Source organism: Caretta caretta, chromosome 3, assembly GCF_965140235.1.
Source record: "Caretta caretta isolate rCarCar2 chromosome 3, rCarCar1.hap1, whole genome shotgun sequence".
Taxonomy (NCBI): domain Eukaryota; kingdom Metazoa; phylum Chordata; order Testudines; family Cheloniidae; genus Caretta; species Caretta caretta.
Window position 1 is genome coordinate 33,537,693 of NC_134208.1, and position 13,626 is coordinate 33,551,318.

Genomic DNA, 13,626 nt, shown 5'->3' on the forward strand with positions numbered 1-13,626 from the left:
GACTAGGGCTATACAGTGACAAGTAGCCTTCTTAAAACAAGTAGATTTATCTAGCAAATGGACCAAAGCATCAGAGAGAATTATTTTAACAAAACAACAGCCTACATGCGTATGTACTCACCTAATTTTACCCTTCACTACAGCTAAGTTAGATGCATTTCCCTCTTGAGTTACAGGAACAGAACAGGCCCAATTTAGATTATTTTAGAAAGCTCAGGAGCCCTCAGAGATAATCTGGTCTCGATTTGCCTTCCAGTGAGTGTCTTTGTTTCTCCTCTTTATAGAAGATCCCTTTTCTCAGAGCCCCACTGTCCCTGAGTGAACCATTTGCTCAATGGCAAGGCCTAGGTGTTACATCTTCCTTGTGCCTCAGACTGTCTTTTCCCAGGTTATCTAAGGGCTTGTCTACACGAAATATGACGTCCTGGTCAACGCTGCAGGGGAGGGGGAATCAATCTAAGTTACGCAACTTCAGCTTTGTGAATAAGGTAGCTGAGGTTGACGTACTTAGATCCACTTACCGTAGTGTCTTCACCACGGTGAGTCGACTGCTGCCGCTCCCCTGTCAACTCTGCCTGCAGTGCTGGCATACAGCAGTCAACGGGAGAGTGCTTGGGGGGTTGATTTATTGCGTCCAGACGAGACGTGATAAATCGATCCCCGCTGGATCGATCACTGCCCGCCGATCTGTGGGTAGTGAAGACATACCCTTAGTTTGAGGCAGGTTATGGTGTGAATCTACCCTTCGTTAGCTTGCTGAGGACTAACTGTCCATGTGGAACTTGCTGATGTGCATTAACTGTTAGCGCACTTTTATCTGGTCCACTGTGAACTCGGACGAGGTCAAAATGCATTATCAAACTGTTAATGCTTGTCAGCAGGGGTCACATGGACAGTTAAGCTGCCGCAGGCTAGTGTGGTGTAGAACTAATTGTTCATTGAAACAAGCCTTGAGATAATGCTTCTGTGATAGTTCCTCTATTGTTTGGCAGAGGCCTTGTGTCTGTGGGGGCATATGCTAAAACTCTCTGCTCCCCCTGACATTCTAACACAGCACCTCAGCAATTTTACGCCTAGACCATATTTTGGAGTACAGAACAATATTTACCAGCAACCCTTCCCACATCCGTCATAGATCAGCCAAAAAACGTGGGTCCCCACAGCTGCTTTCACAAAAGATGATGAATCTTTCAGAGCCTGTTGCATTGCCAGACAATCCAGTCCCCAATGATAAGAATGATACTTCGTATTTAGAGAGCACCTTTAATCGGAGGATCTCAAAGCACTTCACAAACATTAATAAATTGATCATCACAAATAGGGAAGTAGTAAAGTTTTCATTTGACAGATATGAAATAAGCATAGAGAGACTGTGGATGGGATTTTCAAAGTGGCCTAAGGGTGTTAGGCACCCAACTTCCTTTAAAATTCAATGGGATTTGAGCATCTAACTCCCTAAGGCTCAGTCAAAAACCCCAGTCTAAGTGACTTCCCCAAGGTCACACAAGAAGTCTGACAGCGCCAAGAAAAGAACCTAGAACTCTGAACTCTTAACCACAAGGCTAGTCTTTTCCTTCCTGTGTTAATCCATCACTAAGAGAAATCCTCTATTCTTTAAGTTAAATAACAGAGGATTTCTCTTAAAGATACAAAGAAACACTCTTACAAATTCTCTGCTTTGTTTGTTTCTTCGAATGTCATTCTTTTGGGTGACTAAACCTTAGTTACTATCTCTCAAAAGAAATATATGCTATAAAGTATACCTGTAACAAAATAGACACATGGATAGGTACATTTTAAAACTCTGGCTAGTGATTAGCAATCTGTTAGATATTCATTGTGATACCATTAATCTTGATGAATAAACTGCATTTAGCATCACTTAAAATTGGGTGGGGGAACTTGTCTTTTCAGTGGTTACACAATAGGAAAAAAATCACTGTTCTATCTTTTGCATTTTTTGCTGCTAATTTTGCCCTAGGAGAAAATGAGTTTTCACTAGTGAAAACTTATTGCAGATTCTGTGTAGCAAAACCAGAAATTGTGCATCCCTGTGCAACCTGAAAAACTTTCCAAAAAGTTTGTGGCGATTACCTATAAATAGGTCTTCCTTGGCTCACACTTTGAACCTTTGCTTTTTTTTTTTACAACAACTGAAAAATGTATAAAGCACCCAAAACACATTTTGCTGACTCATCACTATTCACATATCACACTGAAGATGTGCAAAAATATACATATTGCTTGTATGCTGTAAACAGTCAGTAGATTGTGGTCTGTTGATTGCACACAGTTTATATTGGCTGGATTGGGCTTGAGCTGTCAACACACAAAGAGAGAAATGGACAAAAGGGGTTCTGAGAGCAGATGTTGACACGAGAAGCTAGAATTCTGGGATCCTCAGCCTGTGGATGTGGAAGCCCAGCTGGGAGAAAGAGACAGGCTGCATTCATAGAGCCTCTCTGGGATCCTTGCCCCATGCAGGTAGCCAGCCATTGAGAGACAGGAAGATGAAAGGCTGCTCCACAGATGTCACCTGCTGAGGGTTTAGCTGCCTGTCCAGAAATGTCATGTTTGGCAGCTGGTGCAGAATCCCTCCCACCAGTTCTGGCACACAGATTCTCACAGTATTCCGGGAAAGATGCTTACACTAGGGCTTCCTAATGGGACTACATTAAAGAGAATTTTTGGCTTCTGTCTGTAATAGCACATTGACATTAACCTAGCTGTCCATTTATTATACAGTTCTCTGAAGATCAGTCACACTAACAAAATGAATTTTAGACATAATCGCCAAGCCAAATCAGCCTGGGTATCTCTCTATACAGCTATTGCTTCTACATTCATGCCATCAAAGTGATTCTACATTCTTTTGTGTCTGTCTAAGCTCCTGATACTGCAATAAATTTAGTAATTAAAGGGGAAACAATGTAGAGAGATTAAGTTGAAATATGCAGCCACAAAATCTGTAGATACCCCAAAATTCCAGCAGGTACATTCAGGCCAAGCAATCACACTCCAAAACTCCTGGTACCTAAATTAGCCACTAAATAATGATTGTCTGGGGTTGGACCGGGAATTGTCTCATCAGCATTCATAATTCTAGCACCAGAAGGAATGAGAGAACAAGACTGCAAAGGTAAGAAAGAAAGGTGATAACAGCTTAGTAGTGAGAAAGCAAAACAAGTTGCTTCCTAATTTTGTTGTGAACTCTTTCTCTAATTTTCCCTTTTCTCTTCCAAATCACTAATTAGAGCAATGGGCATATGTTGTGTACTTCACACTGTTGGCCAAAATCTGCCTCTTCATCATGGGAGTGTACAGGAAGCCCTTTTCCATCTTGTGCACTGGCTCAGAGGTTAGCCAGAATCCTCACCCCTGCTATATTGGTGAACACTAAAATTGGCTATCACCAGCAGAACTATGGAAAATGATAGTGGGGAAAAAATAACATTAGAGGTTAGTAAACATATACTAAAGTGCATAGGTGATAGCCAAAAGCTGATCCCTGAATAACTTAATAGAACAAACCAACCTGAGAAGAAGGTTCCAACATAAAGGTCACAGCCTAGGAACGTCCAGCTAACAGCAAAGTAAACCAAGATAAGAGCTGAGGTTTAGGGTAGGCCCAAAAAAGGAAATAACTGTAATTTGGCCTGTCTTTTTAAAATAGTATAGCGATTTGGAATACCTTGATTTGTGCATTCCCAACTTGCGATACCTTAAAGGGGTCTGATTTTCAGAGGGAAGGACTCACTATTTTCTGAAAATCAGGCCCCATTAAGGTGTCTTAAATTGACACCCGCCTCCCAATTAACACACTCAAAGTCACTAGTCACTTTTGAAAATCTTGGTCCATAAATTCAGGGTAAAGAGAGGCCCCAAGAATGTCTAAAACTCTTCAAAATAATTGAGAATTCACAGAATGCAAAATTAAAAAACCTTGCCGGTAATCCCTAGATCTTGATTCTTTTAATTTTGACATTTTCAGATTTCCCCTTCCTCCAGATTTAATCAGTTGTAATAATGGTGTAGATGATGCATGGCAAAGTTTGAGAATCTCTTCATTAGCAATAACCTATGGGATATAGAAAATATGCATCCAGAAAGTTTGCCAGCTTTAAAAAAGTAATGATCTTGGTTCAAATGTAATATTATGTTCTCTACCCACCAGGTTAGACTTCCATCTAGTTAAGAAGGGTATTTTAATTAAAGAACATAAAATTTAAATGGTTTAGAAAATGTCAACATGGGTTCCTATTTTTAGCCCAACACAGATGATAGAACAAGAGGGCATAAATGAAAATTAAAGAAAAACACATTCAGAACAGATGTCAGGAAGCATTTTTTTTTTCAAGCAGCGAATCATAAATGTGTGGAATAGCTTACCAGGCAAAATAGTTAAGGCAAAAACATGGAGGTCATTAAAGAAACAATTAGAAGACATCATGGTGTAGATTGCAAAGGGAATGAGACATGATGAGCCAAATGGCCTCTATTCACTCCAAAATCTTCTCTTGTTCTTGTGTGAATCAAGAAATCTGAAGAAATACTAGAAGCTTCTCTAGCCTCTATAGTAGGTAGTAGTTTGAAGAGAATAATTTATAATTTTCCTGTAGACAGACATCAAAGATTGCAGGTATTCCAATATAACTTTGCATGCATACAGTAAGATCATTATTTAGGAGGTTTTGAGATAGAATCTCTTCTATTTAAATGTACTGTATATACAATATCAATAGTATTATACGAAGCATTCTCTAACAGGAATGAGGTCTTGTCTACAATGGAAGAATTTTGCCAGTATACCAGCAAATCTTCCTAGTAGAGAGGCATCTTATACCAACAAAAGAATTATTTCATCAGTATAGTTTATACCTGTTCCTCAAATGAAATAAGCCACAGTAGCAAAAGGACTTTTTTTCTGGTATAACTGTGCAATACAAGGGCTTTTCACAGAGTCATAGATATTTAGGTCGGAAGGGACCATTATGATCATCTAGTCTGACCTCCTGCACAATGCAGGCCACAGAATTTCACCCACCACTCCTGCAAAAAACCTCACACCTATATCTGTGCTACTGAAGTCCTCAAATCGTAGTTTAAAGACTTCAAGGAGCGGAGAATCCTCCAGCAAGTGACCCGTGCCCCATGCTACAGAGGAAGGCGAAAAACCTCCAGGATTCCTTCAATCTGCCGTGGAGGAAAATTCCTTCCTGACCCCAAATATGGAGATCAGCTAAACCCTGAGCATATGTGCAAGATTCATCATCCAGATACTACAGAAAATTCTTTTCTGGGTAACTCGGATCCCACCCCATCTAATATCCCATCACAGGCCAGTCTTTTTGCCAGTCCAAAGACGTTGTAAAGACTCATACCCCTAACTGATATTGTTATACCTTCAAAAGTTTCTAGTGTAGATCAGGCCTGAACGAGAAAGCCAAAGCTTGTCAGATCGGACAAAAGAACAAAAGCTTCATGGTAAAGATAGTGACCCAAATTCTGCCTTCACATTCAGGTAACATCAGAAACACATGGTTCAAACTGTGGTTCAACTATTCATTGTTACTTATATACCCCATGAATGTAGGAGAGGGGAGGCATATAACAAATGTTACAGGATAGCTAGTCCCTTTGAATAGAACTGGGCCCAGCACCCCTGTGTCAGAGCAGGCAAGCCAATCCAGCCAATAAAAGGGACTGAGCTACAGCTGGGCCTATAAAGGGCTGTCAGAGGGCAGGAAATTGGAGGTAGAAGGGAATTATTAAGACAGACTGTGTCTGGGGAAGGGAAGCTATCATGGAATGGAGCTAACTCCTATGGTTGGTCCCTGGAGCAACGGGCCAGATACTTAGGGAAGCAGCTCTGGGACTACTGTTCCAGGAAGGGAGCAGAGCTGACTAGAACTGGGAAGCTGCCAGGACTGCCTGAGGGTGAGGGTCCTCAAGCCTGAGGTACAAGTGTGAGTTAGGACTATTTTCTGTTGCTTTACATGCCTGCGTGGAGAATAAACCTTAAAGGAGACTGGACATGGCAGTGAGTTTGGAAGCTGAGGAGAAGCTCTGCCCTGTGACCCATGGGATAAAATCACAGTACTTTGGGTATAAAATAGCAGCTCTGAAATAAAATGTCTAGAAAGCTGCAGAAGCTAAAATATCCACAGGATTTATAAATCAAAGAAAGCTAGAAGTGAGCTAAAATTAGACAATTCCACTATCCCCAGGCACCACAGTTATTGCCCATGTACTCTGCTTGACTAACCTGTGAAACAGTAAACACTAGGGAATTAAGGGACACCACACTGCGACTTTCGTGCCAGAAGTAATTCTTACCAGATAGGCTCATTAAAGCTTGCAGTGTCCCCTGCTTCAGAAGAAGATAGAGTAGTTGATCATAGATATGAATTCATCTTTCTTTTATGTTTCTGTTAGGCACTGGGGAAATGTGCCAGTGAATTTTGGTATAAAATAATTGAGCCTTTTCAAACTCTCTTGCATTCACCCTTTTGTTCAGACATATCTGAATGTATTTTTAACCAGTTATTCTGCAAATACCTTTGTTAGAAATGAGCCCATCTTCTCTCTAAGCACCTCTGAAAACTAGGCTACTTTTATTTAGTTGCCTAATTTTAAGCACCCAAGTTTAAAATGTTGGCCAGATAGTGTGCCACCCTGCATGCTGGTGTCAGGGAATAGATTCTAACGCCAGAAGGGACCATTGTGATCACCTAATCTTATTGAATCAGTGTCCCTTATCACTGATTACTGTGTTGGGGGCGGGGGAAGCAGAGCTGATACATTCCTCGCTCATTCAGGTGAGTGACAAGAGACAGATGGAGTCAGGGAGTAGGGAGAGCTTTGACTCAGTCCCCTCCCTGTGATGGGTGGCATAGCTCAGCCTACATGTTGGGGAGTGTACTGACACCCCCTGAGCAACAGGAGGACCAGAAAGGAGATTGGGACCCTGTCTCCTAGGCTGCTCCATGGGCAGCCCCTTATTATGGGGTACCTCACAAACCCCATGGTTTTAATACATGTGGAATTAATACAATATTTCATCAATCTTGCTTGATTAAAATCCATTTTTGCAAAGAATTGTAATTGACATAAAAACTGTTGGCTAGCTAGTTATTTACATGTGTTCCCCCCCATAGAATTTATAAGGTGTTTAAACAAAACTAAATGCAAGCTATATTAGAAAGTATGATTTCCTTAAGTTAAAATAACAGATGCTTCATGAATCCAGAAGAGCTACCAAGGTTTCTTCAGTTTTCTTCCGTTTATGGTAGGCAAATTAACTGTACTGTGTTAATTAAATGTAGGCTGAAAAAGATTTGGGAGTCATGGTGGATAATCAGCTGAACATGAGCTCCCATGCGATGCTTTGGCTAAAACAACTAATCTGATCCTTGGTTGCATAAATAGGGGAATACCTGAGTAGGAGTAGAGATGCTATTTTATCTCTGTATTTGGCACTGGTGTGACTGTTGCTGGAATATTCTCTCCAGTTCTGGTGTTCAAATTCAAGAAGGATGTTGGTAAATTGGAGAGGGTTCAGAGAAGAACCACGAGAATGAGTCTATCACTGTAAGGAATGTTTTCTAATCTTTTAATCAAAGAGCTCAGTGTAGTTACCTTAACAAAGAGAACCTTAAAGGGTGATTTGATCACAGTTCATAAGTATCTATGTGGGGAACAAATATTTAATAATGGGCTCTTTAATCTAGCAGAGAAAGGTCTAACATGATCCAATGGCTGGAAGTTGAAGATAGACATATTCAGATTAGACATAAAACATACATTTTTAACAGTGAGTAATTAATCATTGGAACAACTTAAGGCTTGTGGTGAATTTTCCATCACTGTCCATTTTTAAATCAAGATTGGATGTTTATCTAAAAGAAAAACATCCAGGAATTATTCTGAAGAAGTTTTGTGGCCTGTGTTATAAAAGGAGATCAGACTAGATGATCACCATGATCCCTTCTGGCCTTTGAATCTACCAATGTAATTTACAAGGGGAAACACTATGTTACTGTGGCTGGGTTGACAATGGTGATCTTTGATTGGATGACTGTACATAGATAGTGCTCTCAAGAAGAGCCAGGGGATCCATGAAACACATAGACCTGAATAAGTCTCTCAAACGTATGGAAAGAAAACAAGCACATGTATACACATACACAGCAGAGCTTGGGTCCAATTAAAATATATGTTGCTAAATATGACTTTGCACTAAAATAGAAATACAGTCTCCTGTAAAAATACAAGAATTAGCAATCAGGTTGTAATTGTTTCTAAGGGGGAAGGGAAGAGAATGCACATTAAAGTTCATCATAGGGTCATGCCTACTGTAATTTACTAATTCTAAATATTGTGGAAGTTTAATAAAACAGAGACTGTCTTAAACTATTGAAGCTGTGTTTGTTGGCTACATAGCTGAGCATTTGTGTTGGAAGCTAGAGCCTCTGGTTTTAGTTTCAATGTTAGTTAGTTATACGTTGCATTCACACTGCAGTTCACTAAGGAAGGTGTAGGAGTGTCAGGATATGGAATATTCAAGCATTAGTGGTTCTTCCAGTCTCTACTGTCAGGTACTGACCAGCTGGAGGAGCTAAGTACCCAAGGTGGAGCCAATTGTTCTGTGATTGGGAAAGACCTTCAAATGACTCAGTGCTGTTGATTCAATTATTGATAATTTTTTCTTTTGTAATTTAATTTATTTTTTGAATGTTTTTAAAAACCCTGAGTCTTAATATCATTACTCTTCTGCTTGGTTCTGCCAGCACACTCTGTTCAGAAGCCACATTCTGCTCATCCCTGCTGTATTTTAACAGGAAATTGTTCTGTTTGGAGCAATGCAAAAGCAAAGTATTCCATGAAAATGTTATTTTTAAGTAAAACATTCCTCTGTGGAAGGAAGATGTCAGATTTCATTTTAAACAATTAATCAAGAAAAAATTGTTTAGGAACAAATAATAAAAAGGAGGTATGCTGCTCCAAACAACCATCTTTTAACTAATCAGATTTGTGGAGGTTGTCTTTTTTAATAGTCTTGCTAACATCCCCTGAACAATTTGACTCACGTTTTACACACAAGCTGTTGTGACTTCAGACATAGTTCTGAACTAGGACTGATGTATAAACTGCACAATCCCTGGAGTGGCCATCAGAGGCACTGGGACTCAGACTCCCCTCTGAATCACAGCACTTCCCACTTCCTCTTTGCTCTGGTGTGGCGAGGGAGCATGGGCTGCTAATGTACCACTGGCTTATACCAGCAGTGACTTATGACAACCAATGTGCCTGCTCAGCTGTAGTGGCAAGTGAGTAAGGGGTGTGTCATGGACATACTACCCATTCCCTGCCCATCTGCTGTCAGGCAGGAGTTAGCAGGCAATAGCCCTGTTTACTCCAGTGTACCCAGACCTTGGGTCTGGGCAGTCTATGTAGGGTTTAATCCAACTTGCGATCTAGTATTTATGGTCTGTTTTTTCAATTCATCGCGCATGTATAAGGGTTTATTTAAACACAAGGCCTACAGCGAACAAAGAAGTGTATCATACGTGAAAAAGACAGGGCAATGGACTTCCATATTGAGTGTACCTTTATAAATCATCTTATAAGGGCTGTGGAGTTCCTGGTTAACCAAATGTAACTGCATGCTCATTGTGTGTTAAATAGAAATTAAAGTTCTGGGGAATAAGTATGCATTAGAGCTGGGTGCCTATTGGTGCATGGCTAAGGTTTAGATGTTTAAAAAACAAAAACAATCAAACAAAAAAAAAAACATCTTCTCAGGAGACCATCGACTGTGAGACCTACAATACAGGAGCATGCTGGATCAGAGTAGTGGTCTATATAGTCCTGAATGCTGTGTCAGTGGCCAGAACTGGATGCTTCAGTGGGAAGATGCAAGAAACACTGCAGCAGACACATGTAGGATAATGTTGTTTTCAGGGAAAATCTTTTTTTTTTCTTCCTCTCCCTAGTCTCTCTCTCTCTTCCTCCCCCTGCCTTCCAGTAGTTGGCTTAAGACCTAAAAAATCTAACCTTAATTTACATCTGCTGTAGTCATAAACTTAGTTAACCCTTCCACTGCTAAAATGTCACTTTTCTAAAACTGATTTCAGAATAAAGCTGTGTTTTGTAAAACCCAGCATCTGGGGGCAGGAGGAGAATCGGTATGAGAGCTGACCACATCTCTGCAGTCAATTGTTGTCTCCCAGCTAGTAGTCAGAGACTAGAGAGTGGAGGTTACAAACAGCAGTGTCATCCATCCAGTGGTTGGGTTCCTTATGTACGTCCTGCATATTACTACAGCTCAAACATGACACTGACATATTACAGATCCTCAAATGTGGAGCCTAGTGTACTAATGGGGGAATTCTGTGTGAGTGCAGAATTAATGTCCACACACCCCGTCCTGCCCTGGACAAAATAATTGATTCTGATGGGGAGGCAAAGGGAAGCCGTGAAAGGGGTCATGCTGCACACTTTTCACCCACCAGCACCTGATGTGGCACCAGAAGAGAGGGCAGCTGGCTCATGGATTGGAGCAGCCAGCCATGAACGGGGAGGGGGCAGTGGCTGCATTCCTCACAGCATCCTACTCATGGGGCCTGGTGAGGAGGCATGGGATATGGGGGTGACAGAGTGGGACACATAGGGCTCTGGGGAGGTCACAGACTGCGGTTCAGAAGGGTAAGTGGGGAGACAACATTGAGCCTGAAGGGGGGTGCAGGGACACATGGGGACAAGGACAGCTATGCTTGGTGAATGTGAGAGACTAAGGGTTGCCCAGGGTCTGCATAGGGAAGGCTCCCTAACAATCCTCCTCCCCACCCCCCAAAAAACCAAACTGTTTCATACTTCTCCCACCCACAGCCAACAACCCTCCAGGTTCACTCCCAGGCTCCTTCCCAGCAATTACTTCCCTTTCCCTCAGCTCCTCCATTACCCCTGACTCCCTTTGTGCTGCTTCTGAGATGTGCAGAAAATAGATTTCTGTATTGTAGTTTAAATGAATTATTACTCAAAGTTCACTATTAATATCCCTAGTAAGGAATCTATTTGTCAAAAAACATTTCCTGAATCTTGTTTGTTGTCTGTATTGTTACAAACATAGTTGCTGACAGGTATTTTGAAATAAATTACCAAAATAATTGAAACTGGTATGATTATATTGTGTTGTTTATGACAAAAATAAGCAGAATTTTAAAATATTGTGCACAGAATTTTTATTTTTTTGTGCAGAATTCCTCCAGGAGTACTACTGGTCCATAGGTTTGTCCTCCCTCTGGACAAACCATGAGGTACTGTCGTAAACTTATCCTAGCAGTAACGAATGGGGAGGAGGTGAAAGAGGCACTTCAACAAAGCACTTAAACATGGTTAACTTTATAAACCATGTTCAAGTCTATCCATATTCAGTAAACTCAATTTTAAACATGTGATTAAGTCTCATTGGAGTCAGGTCCAGCTTAAAGTAGGGGCATGTGCTTAAGTCCCGTGCTGAACTGGGGACAGAGAGAAGGAAAGAGTCTGCACATTGAGTAAAGAAAAGGAATGAAAATTGAGGACTGAGAGAAAACAAAGGGTTAGAACATGAGGAAGAGAGACAGTAGGGGAGAGGAAAAAACCAAACCATATACCAATGGTGTTTAATTTAGAATATTAGGCAAAATAAGTTCTAGTTTTGATTCTAGTTCTTTTTTATTATTCATAAGCTGGGAGATGTACAATGAACCAGAAATGACTGAGTTTTCATCCACTTCTAGACTCTCTAATGTTTCCAGTTCTGCTAGCCTCAAGCAGAGGTGGGTAGCTGATACTCATGTCCTGGCACATCTTGCCACTAGAATAAATCCCCATATGTGATCCGATTCATCTTGATTTTATATGCTTTAAAGATTTTTTTTTCTATCAATACTGTTCACAATTTAATTACAATAATTAACGTAGTTTTCCAATATTTTTTTGTGCATTTGATTATATGCCTAAAAATGTTGCAGCTGTGTTTACCTATATGCCTTTTGTCTCAGGCTTCATCTGAAATGAGAAGTAAATATCATTTTATATATAGTTTTCCACTTGCTTTGTGAACTGTTTTTCACGATACCCCAGTTTAGCTTCATACACTTTCATACAAAGGAATGTGCTCAACATCTCAAATGAGGGTGCTTCTGGGACAGAAATCAGAGTAGGCAGAAATTCCCTGGACAAATTGGGCAGCTTTTCAAGTGGTATGAAAATACATAATCTTCATAAACAATATAGATATTTTATGTTATCCAGAGAACTTTGCAGGAAAATGGAAGAGGGGAGGGCATAGGACTTTTTCTATCCTCATTCAACAGAGGAAGAAAAATCAGGGAGATGCAGACCAGAAACTAGTCTTATTTCCTGACATATATCTGAAACCAGTTATGTATCTGTTGCAGGTTTCTGAGAATGCTACAAAGGGGCCAGTTCTGTCACTCTTGTTCATATGGAACACTACATTGTTCCATGAGTGTTCCTGGTGTGTGTATAGTGGCAGAGCTGGTCCAATAATAAATAATATATTCACTGAATTTTGCAATATTTTTATAACTCATTAAATGAATATATATTTTTGTTCCTTATTTGTCCAGTGGAGTACGATTACTTTGATAGTAAGAGCTTGCTTATCACAAAGACCATTTTTGTGAAGGGGTCAATTTTTGGACACTTTGGGGAACGGGAATAGGCACTATATGGCTGTTGTGGAAGGGAGATCTCTCCCTCATCACCAGAGCATCAGCTACCATATGTAGCTCATAGATCAGCCAAAGGTTTGTGGTCCAGCAGCTGCCAACATGAATTTCTGATGGATTAGGAGTCTCTCCATAGCTTTCAATGGGAGTTGGAATGGGCCCATAGTTTCCAGAGTGCTTATTGAGATTTTCTCCATAGAGATACAGAATCCAATGTGGCCTGCTATATACTTGTCTGAAAGTGCCTGTTTTATCTACACTACTCTGTTGCCAGACTCTTCATGCAGCTACAGCACAGCAGTTAGGGGAGAGAGATGAGAGTTGCAGGGTAGCCCCTCGTAGAGCAGATTGAAAGTTTATGGTGATCATCTAAATTGCAGTACAATCAACCTGGAAACATGAAGTGCCAGCTATGCACAAGAGAATGGTAGAAAACAGAAATTAAATTAGGACAAGAAGAGGAAGTCATGGAACTGAAAAGAGAGAGTGAGAAGAGAAGGGAAGATAGAAATGAAAATAAATAGTGGGTCTAGAAAAAGTTCCTAATTTGACTATCTCAGTTTTATTTTTAGAGTTGTAAACCAGAACTAGAATGTATTGGATCTTTTACCTTTTGGTCTTCAGAGACTGCTAAAATACAGAATTTGAGTTTTGTAGCAAGTGTTATTGCATTGTGAGTCTGAGACAAATGCTATAGTTGGCTTGAGGGCACGAGTAGAGTCCTTAAGCACCCTGAACCTTATCCAAAGCCCATGTAAGTCTATGGGAATCTTTCCAATGATTTCAATGAGCTTTGGATCAGGCCACTGTTAACATCACCCAGTCACCATTTTAAACGTTTGGGGTTTGGTGTACAGATATCTCAGCCTGATTAGTACTATGGCAA